Genomic DNA, 17,843 nt, shown 5'->3' with positions numbered 1-17,843 from the left:
GATGTAGGGCAGCTCATGTCAGAAGTGTAGAATTTGGTGAATTTCGTTAAAAATAGCTGAAAAACTCTCTTTTTAAATAGATTTTGTCAACAGCTTTGGACAAAACTGAAAAAAGCTCAACTTTGCCCCCCCCCCAAAAACGACGACGACGTTGAACAACTTTGCCCCCCCCCCCCGCTCACTTTTTGTCTGGATTTTCACTTTTTGAAATATGGCAACCCTAATCTATATTTACATTCTGGATGTTCTGTGTTGATTCAACACCACCCGGAGTATTATTAGGTTACAAACAGCTTGCAAATTATATCACTTCAGATACAATGCACTTCAACGAATCCTTTCACAACAAGTGTCAAGAAATCAAGTGGTGTACCTACATACACAATGCACACATGAACCAGTCATATGTGTCAGGGAGATAGATTCTTGTTTGATCTGCTCCCTGACATTTATTTATTTAAAAGCTGCACTTTCCTTCTTTATTTATTTCACAACCTTTATAAACCTCTCGATTAAAATAAAACCTCAACGTAGCTTACAAAAAGTATTAAGGTAGTGTACAACCTAAAAACACAGTTTCAGAGGAATAAACTATATTAAAATGTCAGGCACGCCAGCTAAAGACGTGTGCATGGGGTTCTTTTTACTTGTGGGAGAACATTCACAATCCTGCACCGATGATCTAAAATAGTGCAGCTCGATAACAATTTTTCAACACAATTTGCTCCATGTCTGAAACAGACCAGACCTCTCCCTCTCTCTGCCTTCCTACCTATTCATTTCTGCCTTGCCTGCAAAATGAAACAACCCATTTAATTCTCAAGCAGCATTATTGCTTCCTTACTAATTTCATTCTCTTAACTCCTGTCTCCGCTAACACAGAATTGTTCTTAGTGGGAACCCAATTAACCAACAAAGCCCCTCTGTGTGAAAATGAAAACAATTGGAACTGCAGCCCAATAACATTTCAAAATTAATAAGTTGACAATCTGCCCCCGCCCCTTCTGTAAACCAAAAAGCCAATAAAAAACCTTAAATTGGAGCCTGACAACATCTGGTTCCCCACCTCTGCTGTTGATAATATAAAGAGTGGTGCAGGCTGCAGAGCTATAGGGGCCCATGTCTCTAGGATTGGGACTTGGCTGCCTGAAGACAATCTGGCCTCATGTTTTAATTTGCTGGCAGCTGCCCAGAGTGGCTGGGGCAACCCAATTAGATGGGTAGTATATAAATAAGCCAACTTATTCTAGTAGAATTAAACATCTGAACTGGGTGCAGGATTTGCATCCAGATGATCTCCTGTTGCTCGGTCCCTGCTCCTGCCAACCTAGCAGTTCAAAAGCACGTCAAAGTGCAAGTAGATAAATAGGGACTGCTCCAGCGGGAAGGTAAACGGTGTTTCTGTGCGCTGCTCTGGTTCACCAGAAGTGGCTTGGTCATGCTTGCCACATGATCTGGAACCTGTACTCTGGCTCCCTCGGCCAGTAAAAAGCGAGATGAGAGCCGCAACCCCAGAGTCGACCACGACTGGATCTAATGGTCAGGGGTCCCTTTAACTTTTATTTCAAATTTTAAAAGTTTAGGAAGTTATAGCAGGACAGGATAACTTTGCAGATCCCAGCATGCTTTAGCCATGAGGCTGATGTGTATGGATGTGGTTATAAAAGGAACTCCCTACCTGGTGGAATGGAGATCAGAACAACTGGATTCAGAGTTGCCCTGTTTCCACTGTTCAGCTCTGTGATGTTCCAATAAAATGTTGGGAGTTAGCAGCAATGCCAGTCCGTGGCATGGGAACTTCAGCCATTGAACCAAAGAATAAAATACAGTTGTTTTCTTCTGCCAGGTTGTCCTTAAGATTGACAAAATGGTGGGTGAAATGAAATAGTATTGCAGTTAAATGCACAATAAGCTCCCTGCCCCAGCATTGTGATATGCTGTTTGCAAACAGAACAGAAAACACCTTGGAATCCATTCATTTGATTGCTTTAGCTCTGCCAGAGGCAGAGCAATATGATGCTATATAACTCTACAAGCCAGCAAAGGCCACTTTCTTTCCTGCTTGCCGTTCCTCAGATAAACTTTCACATTAAGTGAAACAAAATGGAACAAATGGAACTACTGTCTTCTCAGAAAAGCTGAAGAAGCGGACAGCCAGTGACCGTTTAATCGAAGGGTATCTTATCAGCACTAGATCTGAGCAAACAAAGCGAGCACGGAGATTCTGCCATTTTCACAGAGGGCTTCCTCAGCAGTCAGCCAATCTTCTCCTAAGAGTTATATTTTGAAGTAGCTTAGTTTATACAGGTGAGCAGAGGCTTTGATTGCGTGACCAGGCAGCGACAGCCCCAGGCCCCAGGGATCATAAGGAAGGAAGGAAGACTCTGACAACGTTATATGGAATTAAAATTGGGCCACAACTTTATTAAACTTCCACATGTAGGAAGACCTTGGCTTAGTCCTTGGGCGTGTATCCCTCCCAGCCCCCCACCCAGGGGGAACTGGGGCTCATCAGGGTAAATGGGATATGGGAGTGCTCTGCGAGACGTAAGTGTAGCAGGCAGCCAAGCCCATATTCCCGCACGAAGGGTAGTTCACTGACAACCTTTCAGTGAATGGCCAGTGACACCCATATATATAACCCCTTTGAGAGGGGGACCCTGGAATTGCCACCGCAGGGGGGTGAGTCACCACTTCTCTCTCTCTCTCTCTCTCTCTCTCTCTCTCTCTCTCTCTCTCTCTCTCACACACACACACACACACACACACACACACACGGAAGAATAGACTAAAGGATTCCACCCAAGGCCATAACTACCAGAGTTGTGATGAATTGCTACAGGGAAGACAAAACCTGCCAATGCAGGAAAATTTCTTCCCAGTCCTTCAACAGCAACCAGTCAAAGTCTGTAGCAGCACCCACTAAACAGGAAGAAAAAGTTAACCTGCAAACAGTGGCGTAGCGTGGGTTGTCAGCACCCGGGGCAAGGCAAGTAATTTGCACCCCCTAACCTGTGGATTTGCGCCCCCTAACCCTAACCCCCAGATGTTGCGCCCGGTGCGGCCGCCCCCCCTGCACCCCCCACGCTACGCCACTGCCTGCAAACAAGAAACATTAAACAAAGGGAGGGTAGGGAGGGTGAATCTCCAGAGCTTGACTATTGTCGGCTCCACCCATCTCCCAGCAAGAAACTTGATTACTGAGGCTGGGCGTGGGCCTCCAAAAATTAACACTGAGAGGCAAGCCAGCCCCCGTTTGCCAGTAAGCTCCCTGGGAACTGTAGCACCACATGCAATCCCACAAAGGGCACCCACAAGGTCAAGTGTGAGTGCTCATTCCTCAAGAATATTTTGAAGTGAATAATATTAATCATTATCAAAGTTCACTAAACCACATTGAAGTCATGTATCTGTTGTAGGTAAGTTCAGTGTCTTCCCTTTTAGGACATCATTACCTGAGCCATAATAAAAATGTTGTTTATCAAAGGCTGATTTTTAAGAAACAGATTCTTCAGAAGAGACATTTCTTCATATGGTTGTTGCTCTGGGTTTCTAAGTATTATTTAGGGCTGCATGTGTGACATCCTCTCATGAGAGTTCAGCAAAAAGTACAAAATATGTAAGTTTGGTTATACAGAAGTCAGCTTCCTTACATTCTCAGCTTTCTTAAACACACACACACACACATTTCTAGCTCTTCTTTACCACAAAATACAGCGGTGCCTCAGGTTAAGAACTTAATTCGTTCTGGAGGTCTGTTCTTAACCTGAAACTGTTCTTAACCTGAGGTACCACTTTAGCTAATAGCTGCACGATTTCTGTTCTCATCTTGAAGCAAAGTTCTTAACCCGAGGTACTATTTCTGGGTTAGCGGTGTCTGTAACCTGAAGCGCCTGTAACCCAAGGTACCACTATACAGGAGAAAAAGTGGGCAACGCCTGCTGGAATCATCAGCCAAAGAGGTGACTGGATAAGATTTCCACCAGCCTTCATCATCCATCCAGCATAACTTCTTGCCCTTCCCATGACTTGCATAAATCTGAATAAACAAAACATAAAAGCATGCAGAATAAACGATGCAAAGGAAGAGAAATTATGTAAATCAATTTGCTTTGCATGATTTATTCAGCGTGCAGAATCCAGATTTCATTGGCACATCATTTGAATTGCCCAAGCACAGAATTTTCATTCCTTTTTGGGGCAGAATAGGAACTGCTTATCTGCAGGCTGAAAAATGACCCTGCAGTTGTGCAGATGAATTGTACGGGGACTGTTTGTGATGTCAAGGGGGTCCCATTCACAAGAATAGAAAGATGTACAATTAGCTGAGAGTGGAAGCACCAAGTTTTGCACAGTATAAACAGACCCCCCCCCAATTACTGTGCTGGGAGATAACCTTTCATCCATCTGCACTCATAAAGACATTGCTGTCCTGATTGTATTTGATTGCCGGCACCTCGTTGATAGAAAGAGTGTCAAACGAAAAGGAGACTGGAAAAGGTCAGTGCTTATTGAGTGTTGGAAGGGATTGTTTTCAGAAGGAGGAAAGATAAAATGACCATGCTAAGTATACCTTAACTAAGGAAAAGCTGGGAGCAGGGACAGCCCTATCATTTGGCAATGTGAGCTGGCTGCCTCAGGCAGCTGATCTTAGGTGTCATTAAAGGCAGCAAATTGCAATTTTTTAATTTTATGCTTACTGTATTTTTGGACTCTGAGGGAGAGGTGCTGGTGGACTTTTCTATCTCAGGTGCCAAAATCACTTGGCCAAACATAAGGACTATGCACCTTGACTTGGCAAGCAGTACGGCTCTGTTCTGTACCCTGCCTCAGACAGCTGAAACTCTTGAGCCAGCCCTCATAGTAACCTAACAGCACTTTGATGAACAGCAAAGAATTTGTGTGCCCCACACAAGGTGATCAAAGTTTGTTTGCATTCACACAACTAACACCACGGCTAGCTTGGCCCTCAGTTAAAAGTGATGGACAAACATCTCACCAAATGAATCACTTGCTCAGGTGTACCATATTTGATGGCAGGTATTTGACTCAGGTGTACCATATTTGACTGAATATTTTCTGCACATAAAGAACAACTCAAAATTCATCCCTACAAAATTATTTTGCTATGGAGAAAGTCTGAGAAACAGAAAAATGGTTTTGGCGAAAATTCTTCCCATGTGTGGCTTCATGTCTAAGGGCAAATGACATCTCTAGAGCAGTCTTCCCTGATCTGGTGCCTTCTAGATGTTTTAGACAATAACTCCCATCAATCCCAGCATGTCAGAGACCAGACTGAGGATTACAGCTCCGATGAGGAATGGTGGAAACCTCCTCCTCTTCCTGCTCCTGACTGGGATTCTGAAGCTGCCCAGGAACAACGGAGCAGTATAGATTTAGAGACTTGGTTTGCAGACAGACACAGTTTGGAAAACAACAGCTGGGCAGAGCTGAGTGGGGAACAGCTAGGAGGAGCAGAACAGGAAGAGAAAGAGAGATTACTCCCCTTTACTGGAAAGTGCCCAGCCTATATCTCCAAAGGCAAGGAGAGCTCACAAGGTTGCTACTCAGAAGGCTCAGTGGTTGTGAGTCTCTGTGTAAAAGTCTTTATCATTGCAGTTCTGCAACAAATACTTTTGGGGGTTTTCTGTGTGTGTGGTGGGGTGTTATATAGCATCATGGTCTGCCACCAACTAAGGGCTAATCCACATCTCCATCTGCCCAGTTGCTGAAATCTGTAACCTGAAATCTGTATTCTGTAATCTAAAACTAGGTGTCAGGGAGGGCTGCACTGAGGAGGGATAGTGGGAGCTTCCCTCTCCCCCTGCTCCTGATCAGGATCCTGAATCTTCCCAGGAGCAGTGGGGCAGTATAGATTTGGAACAGTGGTTTGCAGAGGGACATAGTTCAGAAGACCGAAGTTGGGAAGAACTGGGTGGTGAACAGGAGAAGAAGAACTGGGAGAGAGAGAATTAACAGACTCACTTTCACTAGAAAGCATTCATCCACTTAGCCCCAAAGTCAAGGAGAGCAGATAAGGTGGCTGCATAGAAAGCCTAATGGTTGTGAGATCAGGTTGCAAGACACCGAAGGGACATGGGTGACTGGGGGGAAGTGGATGGAATCCTTAACTGGGAGACCTTCATTCCTAGAAATGGATTCTTTGTTCTCTCGTTAAATTTCTAGCTGGTAAGAGACTCATTTCTCTTTGTTTTGCTTATCTACTGCTAAAGTGGGGGTGGGGGAGAAGAAGCCAACTCCCTGAAGCCTGACACTAGAATACAAGTTGTTTTCTTTATATGTGATCCAGCTGCACATCCCTATTTGCGTGACAAGGCATAGCTGGGGCCAATGGGACTGGCTGATACAGGCAGGTGGGACATCCATATCTGTTTTAACATCTCCACTAGTTGTTACATGTAAGTAGTTGCACAGACCTGCATTCTGGCTAATCTATTTTGTTAGTACTAAAGAGTGTTTTCTCATTTTAAAATTACAGCATAGGATCCAAAGAGTTCAGCATGTCCCTTTCCCATTATTATTTTTCAAATGAATACCCTTTGACCAACTTCCTTTCACCCACACATTCCCCCCCCAACTTCCTTACACCCACACATTTTATACACCCAGGCTCTCAAGCAAATCCCACAATTATTGTTTTTCCGATAAATCAAGCCACTGTGTTAGCTGAGCGTAATAAATGTCTAACTAGCACATAATTCTTTGGCCTGAAATTATATAGCTTAAAGAAAAAGACTGCTCTCTTTGCAAAGCTTTGACATTTAGAGTATTTTAATGGTTGCTTTAAGAACAATAACAGCTGATAATAAAACTTTCAGCTATCAGTAATACAAAAAGGGGGGGGGGGAGGAAGCACAATGGTTTTGGGGGGTTGGTTGTGCTGTCTCCAGGAAACTAACATAATTCAAAGCAGACATGGCCTAAATGCCATGCCATCCTCAAATTATAGTCCTAGATTTCATTAGCTCTCTATTCATCTCACTGCATCTTTGTATGTTGATGCTTTTTTAGAAAGCTGGAAGCGCTATAGTGTGTGTGTGTGTGTGTGTGTGTGTGTGTGTGTGTGATGCCCCTGTAATGTAATTTTTGGTCAAACAGATTTGGTGCATTTCATAATGGTTCAGAAACCAGACAAACCTATTTGATCAGAGACAACAAAAGGGAAATGGGAAAACGAGCCGTACACCATGGGGAAGGATGGTTCAGTTACATTACCAGCTCTTAAAAAATGACAGTGCAGCTCCAGTCTTTATGGTGCTTACAGCAATTGCCAAGAGTCTTGGCTTTCAATGAATTTTATTATTTTGCCAGAGAAAAACTGTTTTCTCAAGAGGAGACAGGGAGGATGGGTGGGATATAAATCAAAACCATCACCATCCTAAGAGTGTTTACTCAAAAGTAAGCCCCACTGAATTTGATAGGACTTACTGCTATGTAAGTGTGTTTAAAATTGCAGTGCCATTCTAATATGGTCACACCTTTGTTTTCGATCTGCAGCAAATTGTGGGATCTGCAACAAATTGCTGAAGCATGGAGCACTCCTGTTCAAGATCCCAGCTACACCATTCCATCCACCCTCCCTCTTTGTTTTCCATTGCCACTGACCCCCAAGAGACGAGCAACATTCTGTGGTCGCCGAGTATACTCAATCCTCAATGGGCTGTTTTTAGGGCTTTACTCCCTTGGGCTATGTCCCTACAAAATATTACCTGTACTTTTGCCCACCTTGGGCTCCCCCCAAGATTGCTGATACCGCCTCTCTTGACTTATGTCTTGTCTACATAAGGAAAAGCCTTCTAAGTCCGCTCATGTGAGATTTATTAATAACACTGAGAGGTTTCCATAGTAGCTTGCTAATGGAAACATAAAGACAGCAAACATTTAAATAACAGAATAAACAATGCACTGTTTAAATTTAAAAGCAGCACATTAGCAATAAGCAACAGTTCAATCTGGGGCATGCTTACTAAGAAGTGCGTAAGTGGGAACTCAGTGGGACTTCCACCACAACATACTAGGTTAAAAATCCCAGCAAATATTCACCAGTTAATTAGATATTACAAAAATCATCGAGTGCTCCATAGACTCTCTCCTCGCAAGTAAAAGTCTATGTCCCCAAACCCAGTGCTCTGGAAATGCCTTAAAGCTCAGGGAAGTGAGAGGCCACAATGACCGCTCCCAACATCAAATGGGGGGCACCTTTTGCGTGGTCGCGCGCAGCCCCCTGGATCCCAGTGCAGCTCCCGGTAGTTCGGGCTGGCTTCACCCTCCCCAGGCTGGATAACTGGAGGTCTCTGCCTACCTCAGCTAATCGCCCAATCCCACCTGGGGAGGCGTTGCCAGGGGATCGGCCAGGTAAGGGGAGGGACCACCCTGCCCACACAACATAAGGTGAATCTTACCTGCGAAGCGTCAGTTGGCTCCAGAACTTCTCCCACCCTGCCCTCCCTCAGTTAAGTCATCTTTTGCAGGTTAACCTCTTCTCCACAGGTATGCAGGCGCTGCTATGTCATAGTCGCTGTTGAAGGGCCGGAAAGGAATTTTCCTGCATTGGCAGGTTTTGCCTTTCCAGTAGCAAAATGTCAGGCCTTGGGCGGTTTCAGGCCTTGGGCGGAATCCTTTAGTCTATCTTCCTAAATGGGGGGGCATGAAGCGGTGACCCATGCCCCCTTTGCGGTGGTGATCCCAGGGTTCCCTGTTAATGGGGTCTTGAGAGGAAGCATTGGTCATACACTGAGAGGTTGTCATTGCTCTGCCCTCCGACAGTGGCAAAACAGAGGGTGGGCTCTCCGCTTGAACATATGTTCTCCAGAGCCAGCCCAATCCCCACACATTCTGCATAACCCTGAAGTCTCCCAGATCCCCGCCTGTGGACTGGGAAGGATAACCGCCCAATGCCTGAGCCAAGGTCTCCCTACATCTGAAACTTAATAAAGTTGTGGCCAATTTTAATCCCATAGTACGTTGTCTTGAGTCATTATTCGGGGGGCGCCTGGGGCTGGGGGGACTCCCTCTGTCCACACAATATAATATGCATAGAAATCATTATAGAGTGTCACAAGCTGCTGGTTCTTTCTTACTTGTCCTTTTTCTTTCTTTTCTAACATCTGACACCTAATATTGTCAAGGTGTTCAGGATTAGTTCTGCAGCCCAAAGGGCAAGAAATCCACTCTGACTTTGCTCTGTAAACATGCGAGCTAAAAATTTGAAAAAGATATCATTTCTTGTGAAGTGATGAACATTTCTCAAACATGAAAATTATCAAAGGGGAGAAAGAATTGTGGTGAGATTCTCATGGGTTGCATTTGGGGGTTTGTTGTTGCAAAGTGACCGAGGGGTATTTATGAGTGCCCATTCCTCCATTCTACAAATAATATCTCCTGTTGCCTCATCCTTCCTTGGTGCTTGTGTTCCCTGAAAACACAGTCTCATTCTTGGCTGAAATTTCCTGGCAAAATGAGAACTTCTATTAAAAACAAATTCAGTTAGCACTTTCTGGGAAATCCCCATTGAGGACCTCAGGAGATGATGTCTTGTGTAAAGCTTTTTTCAGATCAGGAAATGTGGACACCTGGGAAGGCTGCAGAGCACTGGATAAATTTTAGGGAGATTTTTAGAGAGGGAGAGAGCTGCACCATTCTTGGTCACCTCACACCAAGCTCAACTCAATGGAGCATCTCCACCCCCATTGTTCAACCCGGACACTGAGTTCCAGCTCTTAGGGCCTTCTGGCGGTTCCCTCACTGTGAGAAGTGAGGCGACAGGGAACCAGGCAGAGGGCCTTCTCGGTAGTGGCGCCTGCCCCGTGGAACACCCTCCCATCAGATGTCAAAGAAATAAACAACCACCTGAGATTTAGAAGACATTTGAAGGCAGCCCTGTTTCGGTAAGTTTTTAATGACTGATGTTTTAATGTGTTTTTATCTTTTGTTGGAAGCTGCCCAGAGCGGCTGGGGAAACCCAGCCAGATGGGCGGGATATAAATAATAAATTGTTGTTGTTGTTAAACTCTACACCTATTAAAATTTTGAAGCACTTTCAATGCATCCTGTAAGTGAAGCAAAAAAAAAACTCCCAAAAGTCTCTCTTGTGGGGAAAGGCAACTTTTGAGAAACTGGAGACAAAATCTCTGGACCTGAAGATTTCTCAATTCCACCCCCCAAAAAACAACAACACAATCCTGCCTGTCCACAGCAGATGCCCCAGGTAGATTAACATGTCTAGCAGCACTTAAATTCTCCACGCTCCATCCTCCACACTAATCTCTTAATCACCCGTTCAGTTGGACACAAGGCTTCCAATATTGTTTCATGGGTTTCCACTGGCTGGGAATGATTTCCATCTTTTCCCCCAGAAGGCAGCAATTCGGCAAGTGTAATAGGGAGATTATTTAAGAATCAATCATAATCAAAGCACCAGCAAATACATAACACAATTTCCTCTAAGCATGAATTTGGAGAAGCTGCCAAACTCCGTATCAACCAGGTGGCAAAACACAGCAGAGACGAATACTTCTTCTTTCTTTCTTATGATATAGATCAAAGCTCTAATGGTCACTGATATGTGTTTTTCTCCCAAATTTCAAATGCCAAGGTATTTAACACAAATACAGGGCTTCCCAAATTTCTGATTCCTGAGACAAACGTTCCTCCCCACTGCATGTATCCAAATTGGAAGGACACTTAGTGCTTAAACCTGAAAGCTTTCCTTTCAGAGTTGGATCCACTATCTTCTTCTCCATTACTTATAACCTCCTATCTCTGTTCTCTTTGGCTTCCAGCCACCCTGGGAATGTGTCCAATGGTTGTCTGGATATCTCCTGAGAATCCCAGGCTCTCTTTGTTTTAAACCAAGGCCTTCCGTGTTCGCAGAACATCTTAACCATAAGAAACAACTCAGGCTTCATTGCCAGTTCCATTTAGACTCCCTCAGGGATGTTACGTTTATCCACTTTTAAGTGCTGTAAAATGGCACAAACATAGCTGGATTCCTTGTGGTAAGAAGTTCCACATATTGGCTTACTTCAAGTGCAGACATAGGCTCTGTTGGTACTGTGACTCTGCCTCCCCATTTGAGATAGAATTTACTGATCCAGATGCTGTAAGTGAAGAAATATTTTCTATTTCTTACTTCCCATCCCCACATGCCACTCATAGTGTTTTTACCCATCTTCTTCAATTTCTTCTCCCACTCAAAAAGACTTGAGGAATGAGATTATCACCCCTCCTTTATTGTTCATTCCGGGTCGCCCAACCACTGCCACAGTGCCCTTTCTCTTGGCAGATCAAGATGAGCAGGTGACAGCAAAGGTTGCAAGGTCTTTAGCTGGGGCAATCAGAATAAGATCCACTATTTGACTATTGATTCAAAACCCTAAAATGTATTTTATATAATTGACATTTTATTTCTATTCTTTGTATATCGTATTGTTGTTTTATTACTATGGCCGATGGCTGACACAAATAAAGATTCATTTATTCATTGTCATTCTTCTCCCACTCTCCTTTCAAACTCTACTTATACTTTGTTCCCTGTCCCTACCCCAAACTGCCAATTTCTTTAATCCCTGGTCTTTTTACATTACTTCTTCCTATTAAAGGGGCACTGATTTGGGCCCCAGGTTATGGGTGCCCAGCGCACATGACATGCCCCACGGCTTCAGAACCTGACTTCCAGTGGTATCCAAGGTCTCATGAGGCCTCAGACGTAACTTCATGAGGCACCAGAAGTTGTGCCGGGGCCCCTGCAGTGTGGGTGCTGAGCACCTACAATTTTTGTGGATGCTCGGGCCCCGGGCCCCTAGATATGGCATCCCTGTCCTCTTATAAAACCTTTCTCTTCTCTTCTTCCCTTCTTTTCTATTCCCATTTGGTTTATAATAACAATACCTTACACCTTTCTTTTTCTCCACCTCTTGAAAATTCTCTGTCTCCTCACCACCTTTACTCAGAATGCAAGAAGTTCCTTGTAGTGGCCATTGGTTGAACCAAAAGCCATGGCATGGCAGGTGAGTGAGAAGGCCCTGGGCAGACGGTGGCAGTGAGGCCACCTGAAAGTGGCCTGAGGCCCACTGTTTGAGAAACACTGCATTAAACCACGCATCGTCTTCCTTAGCCATCCTTCTCTCTATTTTCTCCTTCCTCCTGTTAATTCGTTCCACTCCCCGCCTCCCCCAGTGAAACCAGCATTGATTCATCCCAGTTCCTCCCTCCTCCTCCTCCTCTCTCCACCAGCATACCCCATGCGCATTAAAAGCTCATCCATCATTGTTTTGACTCCAGCTTTTTAATCAGGCCTGTGTGCATATTGGTTTGAGCATGTGGCAGTTTAATTACCCTCTTGAATACACGAAACACATCTTTGTCATATCTGCTTATATCTGAAGAGAGGGAGGAATGTTATAATGCTAATTAAAGCGGGGCGACGACCATTTCTCTCCGCACTCGAATTATATGCCATCTGTCTGGTCCTGTGCTCACTCTTTGGATTAATTGTGGGTGGGGAAAGGTTGTTTCCGTGGAGTTTTCACCTCCTGCAGGAGGGAAGAGTCAGCTTTAATGAAGATGCATGCAAAAAAAGGAAAAAGGAAAAAAATGCCTTCCTCCCCATCGCACACACACAGAGGCCCGGGCAAATTAAAGAAGCTTTCCTGCTAATGTCTTTCTAATATATCTATCTATCAAGGTCTGGGCTGGTTTCACGGGTCATGGTTTTTGAAAGTACTGTGTGACAGCAGGCAATTCTTCTACCACTGCTAGCGTCTTCCCTAATGGGATGCTGAGTACTACAAGATATCGGGGAAGGAGGCTTTGTAAACAAATAGGAGCCAGCCGCTCACATCCCAAGTCTGCATGCTTGTTGATCAGACCAATTGCACACTAATTGTGCTGTTTAAGGACAAGCTGACACCCAAACCAATTGTTATAATGGCAAATACTTTTCTTTCTTTTTAAGAAAAGGCAAGGAGAAGAAAGAAAGAAAGAAAGAAAGAAAGAAAGAAAGAAAGAAAGAAAGAAAGAGCAATAAGGGGGGGGGGTGACCTAAAGCTAGTCGAGAATGTCAGTCAGAATGAAACTGGCTTTTTAAATAATTTCTTTGTCCCTCCAAAACCATTTCCTGTCAATGCCAGCAGCAGAAGCACCACTGGGGGGGGGAGGAGCTGAGGGGTTGAGGACCCCAAAATTTTCAAGGAGGGGGCCAGGCCCCCTCAATATTCTGCAGTGATGTTGTCTTGCCAAATTTAATTTAGAATCAATAGAAACACAAGTGGTTGAGAAGATTTTATTCCAAATAGCAAGCAGTATATACATTACCAAGCAAGCACTTCAGTCGGCCACTGGGAAGCCCTGTCAGAAGTGGCGAAGTGATCCCCAGGTACTCTTGATGCATAGCACTGTGTCCGCAGTCTATGCAGATCTCCCACTTGGCATGCTCCAAAACTAAATGTTTTATAGACCTGTGTCCTATTGGACTAATACAGGCTCAAACAGAGCTACTCTACATCAAAGGCTTTGCTGACCAGTTTCATCAAGGGCCTTTTCACAAAGGATGTTGTTGTTTAGTCATTTAGTCGTGTCCGACTCTTCATGACCCCATGGACACTCCTGTCTTCCACTGCCTCCCACAGTTTGGTCAAACTCATGCTGGTAGCTTCGAGAACACTATCCAACCATCTCGTCCACCTAAATATTAGGAAGAACTTCCTGACAGTAAGAGCTGTTCGACAGTGGAATTTGCTGCCAAGGAGTGTGGTGGAGTCTCCTTCTTTGGAGGTCTTTAAGCAGAGGCTTGACAACCATATGTCAGGAGTGCTCTGATGGTGTTTCCTGCTTGGCAGGGGGTTGGACTCGATGGCCCTTGTGGTCTCTTCCAACTCTATGATTCTATGATTCATCCTCTGTCATCCCCTTCTTCTTGTGCCCTCAATCTTTCCCAGCATCAGGGTCTTTTCCAGGGAGTCTTCTCTTCTCATGAGGTGGCCAAAGTATTGGAGCCTCAGCTTCAGGATCTGTCCTTCCAGTGAGCACTCAGGGCTGATTTCCTTCAGAATGGAGAGGTTTGATCTTCTTGCAGTCCATGGGACTCTCAAGAGTCTCCTCCAGCACCATAATTCAAAAGCATCAATTCTTCAGTGATCAGCCTTCTTTATGGTCCAGCTCTCACTTCCATACATCACTACTGGGAAAACCATAGGTTTAACAATACGGACCTTTGTCAGCAAGGTAATGTCTCTGACATCATTATTGAAAGCAATAATTTATAATTATTTATTGAAAGCAATAAAACACAGAAACCAGAGCCAGGAAGGAATAACCAGAGATGGAAAAGCTGACCATGCCAGATCACTATATTTTTGAAGTACAATAATCTTCCGCAATAATTATCCCATACAGATGTGCACACACTCATAGATTATTGGTGGCACATAGTTTGGGAATAGCTGGATCCAAGAAAGCTTAACTAATGCTGCACAAATACAAATATGCTAAGCATTTCAGGCACTTCAAATGGTCAGGGTAATTTTGATGGTTGCTCTCTCCACCCCTTATATCTTCTGCAAGATACGTTCTAAAAGATTCCATCCTCCAAATGTCACTCTTGTCCTCCACTACAGCTGAATCCAATGTATAATTATATCTTTGTTGGAGTCCCATTCATGAAGAATTTGGTCTTAACAGTGCAGTCCTGTGCACCCCATTAAGTTCAAAGAGACTCACTGGTAAGTCTAACCTAACCTAATCTAATCTATACAGGTATTATCTTTGATGATTCATATAACACTTTTTTAAATGGGCAATGTGCTTTATGTAATTGTCTCATTCATCCTTAGAGCTGCTGTCTGCAATAACTTAAAATTGTTCTTCCTTTTGCAGATGTGGAATTCAGGTTAAAAGCCAGTGCCGGGACAGAACAAGAATTTGAATTGCAATCTTCTACAGCCTAAAAAGTCTAATAACTTTTACCATTGGATTCCTTTTATTCACAAAATAAGTCTTTATGGATCCATTCAAGTGGAACGTGTTAAGATTAATTTCAAAATTTTAGATATGAATAGTGTCTATTTGCTTCACTGATAATCTGTTATAAATCACACACATTTTTCTGCCCTGCATTAGAACAGGTGGTATATAAAGCCACATTTGGGTCATGTTAGCTAACCAGGAATTAAGATCGTCGGAAGAAGTATCAACAACCTCAGATATGCAGATGACACAACCTTGATGGCAGAACGTGAGGAGGAATTAAAGAACCTTTTAATGAGGGTGAAAGAGGAGAGTGCAAAATATGGTCTGAAGCTCAACATCAAAAAAACGAAGATCATGGCCACTGATCCCATCACCTCCTGACAAATAGAAGGGGAATAATGGAGTCAGTGAGAGATTTTACTTTCTTGGGCTCCATGATCACTGCAGATGGTGACAGCAGTCATGAAATTAAAAGACACCTGCTCCTTGGGAGAAAGGCAATGACAAACCTAGACAGCATCTTAAAAAGCAGAGACATAAACTTACCAACAAAGGTCCGTATTGTTAAACCTATGGTTTTCCCAGTAGTGATGTATGAAAGTGAGAGCTGGACCATAAAGAAGGCTGATCGCTGAAGAATTGATGCTTTTGAATTACGGTGCTGGAGGAGACTCTTGAGAGTCCCATGGACTGCAAGAAGATCAAACCTCTCCATTCTGAAGGAAATCAGCCCTGAGTGCTCACTGGAAGGACAGATCCTGAAGCTGAGACTCCAATACTTTGGCCACCTCATGAGAAAAGAAGACTCCTTGGAAAAGACCCTGATGTTGGGAAAGATGGAGGGCACAAGAAGAAGGGGACGACAGAGGGCGAGATGGTTGGACAGTGTTCTCAAAGCTACCAGCGTGAGTTTGACCAAACTGCAGGAGGCAGTGAAAGACAGGAGTGCCTGGCGTGCTCTGGTCCATGGGGTCACGAAGAGTCGGACACAACTAAACGACTAAACAACAACAAAAGCTAACCAGTGGACTCAGTATTGGGGTTGAATTCTTACATAGCCAGGAAACACTGCAGGTGACAAGTAGGGATGGACAGTTCAGTCTAATTCTGGTTCATACCAATTTTTACTTGTGTTTAGTCATGATTCCATTTTGTCACATTTCAATTTTAAGCCATGATTATTATGATTTTATTTTTTATCTAAATCTGTACAAAGATTTAAATTGCATTCTATCACAAAATACATTTTAAAATATGTATTTCATTTCAATGTATGTATTTCTGAACATATATTATCCTGATATGAGTTTTTAAGGCATTTTGATACACACACTCTCTCTTTTTAGCCAAGAAATATATATCAAAATCCAGAGAAGTGCAAAATCGGAATGATTACAGTCGGTTCCATGTACAGCAGGTGCAAATTAGATCGGTTTGCTTAAAAATGCAGATGAGACAAATTCTCTTCCATCTCCACTAAGTACCCAAGCTAAGCTAGGGCTATTGCGAGGATAAATAGGACAACACAGTGTGGTGTAGTGGTTAGAGCATTAAACCTGGGAGGTTAAAATCTCCACTCAGCCGTGAAGGTTAACAGGTAGTGCTTGTCCCAAGTGGCTGCTAAGGAGCATCCCGTTGCCTGTCCATGGCCACTCCATGGCTGCTGCTGCCGGCCTCCTCCCTTATTTTCAGTTTATGAAGCAATTCTATATCCTCCTACCACACTGACGAAGAATTCTATGAACAGTAGTCTATATCCAGAATCTCTGTTCAGTGTTGGACATATTTGCTGAATACATACAGCCTCACAGCTTGTCTGTCATCGTACAAAGTCTGGTACGTCACTTCATTTAAAGATTTTCAGAGACTTTGAGACTAAAGACTTGTTATGGTTTGAAGGAATTTTATAAAAGATTATTTATTGCATATGTACATGGTCATCGTGTTGCCTAGACATTGCAGACGGCCTCCTCCCTTAGGCAGATCATAGCTGCTGCTGGAGAGTGGGTGAGGAGAAGGAGAGACTGCCACCACCGAGGCCCAGCCCCTTGTGATGTGCCAGTTCTGATGGGTAGGCAGAAGGCAGGGCTGCCCTGGGTGGAAAGCAAGGGGGAGCAGACTGGAGTGGAGTACAAGGAGTCTTGATTTAAAGCCCCCCACAATATTTACTGTATTTTCCTGTGTATAAGACTAGGGTTTTCTCCTAAAAAATAATGTCCAAAATTTGGGGGCGTCTTCTACACAGGGGCCATCTCCCACCATTTTCTTAAACCGGAGTCCCCCCAAATAGGGGGCGGGGCATCTTATAGATGGAAAAATACAATGATGGTGATAATTTGTACCCCACCCATCTCACTGGGTTTCCCCAGCCACTCTGGGTGGCTGTCAACAGAATATTAAAAACACAATAAAATATCAAACAATAAAAAATTCCCTAAACAGGGCTGTCTTCAGATGTCTTCTAACAGTCAAATAGTTGTTTATTTCCTTGACATCTGATGGGAGGGCGTTCCACAGAGTGGGCACCACCACCGAGAAGGCCCCACTGCTTGGGGGGTGTTTGTGTGGAAATGTGGGGTCTAGGAGGTTCGGGGAAGGAGTGAGGCATGTCCCTATTTTCATCTGAGGAATGTTGGAGGATATGCTCCTTTGAGCCAGCCTACAACATTACAGCATGGCCAGGAGAGCAACAGCAGTGCATCAGAGGGGATGGCGAAATGGTGCTAGGTCCTTATGAGAGAGCTGCTTTGCTCGCTGCTATCCCTGGGATGCTGGCAGCCCAGCCTCTCAGCAACAGAGCTTGCTGTTTTTCTATTGCACATCCGCAATGGAAACACACAGCAATAGAAATACAT

This window comes from Podarcis gaigeae (assembly GCF_964106915.1).
Source record: "Podarcis gaigeae genome assembly, chromosome: 17".
Classification (NCBI taxonomy): Eukaryota; Metazoa; Chordata; class Lepidosauria; order Squamata; family Lacertidae; genus Podarcis; species Podarcis gaigeae.
The sequence above is the reverse complement of the archived record's forward strand: the minus strand, read 5'-3'. Positions refer to the sequence as shown.